Genomic DNA, 238 nt, shown 5'->3' on the forward strand with positions numbered 1-238 from the left:
GTGGGTGTCAGCTTCTCCCAGCACTGGGTCAGTGTCCAAGGGTTGTGAAACCAAGTGCCTCACTTCCTCATGACCTGAAAAGCTGATGGGAATTCCCTAGGGAGGAACAAGTGGGTGGCTGCTATGTGGATACCTGCTACGTTTCCTAATAGTTGAAGTGTGAGATGCCACTAGCCACACGATGGACTGTGGGGCCCCGTTCTGACACAGAGTAACACACTGGGTCGCTGTGCGTCAT

The sequence above is a fragment of the Tupaia chinensis genome, unplaced genomic scaffold, assembly GCF_000334495.1.
Source record: "Tupaia chinensis unplaced genomic scaffold, TupChi_1.0 Scaffold147554_1, whole genome shotgun sequence".
Taxonomy (NCBI): domain Eukaryota; kingdom Metazoa; phylum Chordata; class Mammalia; order Scandentia; family Tupaiidae; genus Tupaia; species Tupaia belangeri.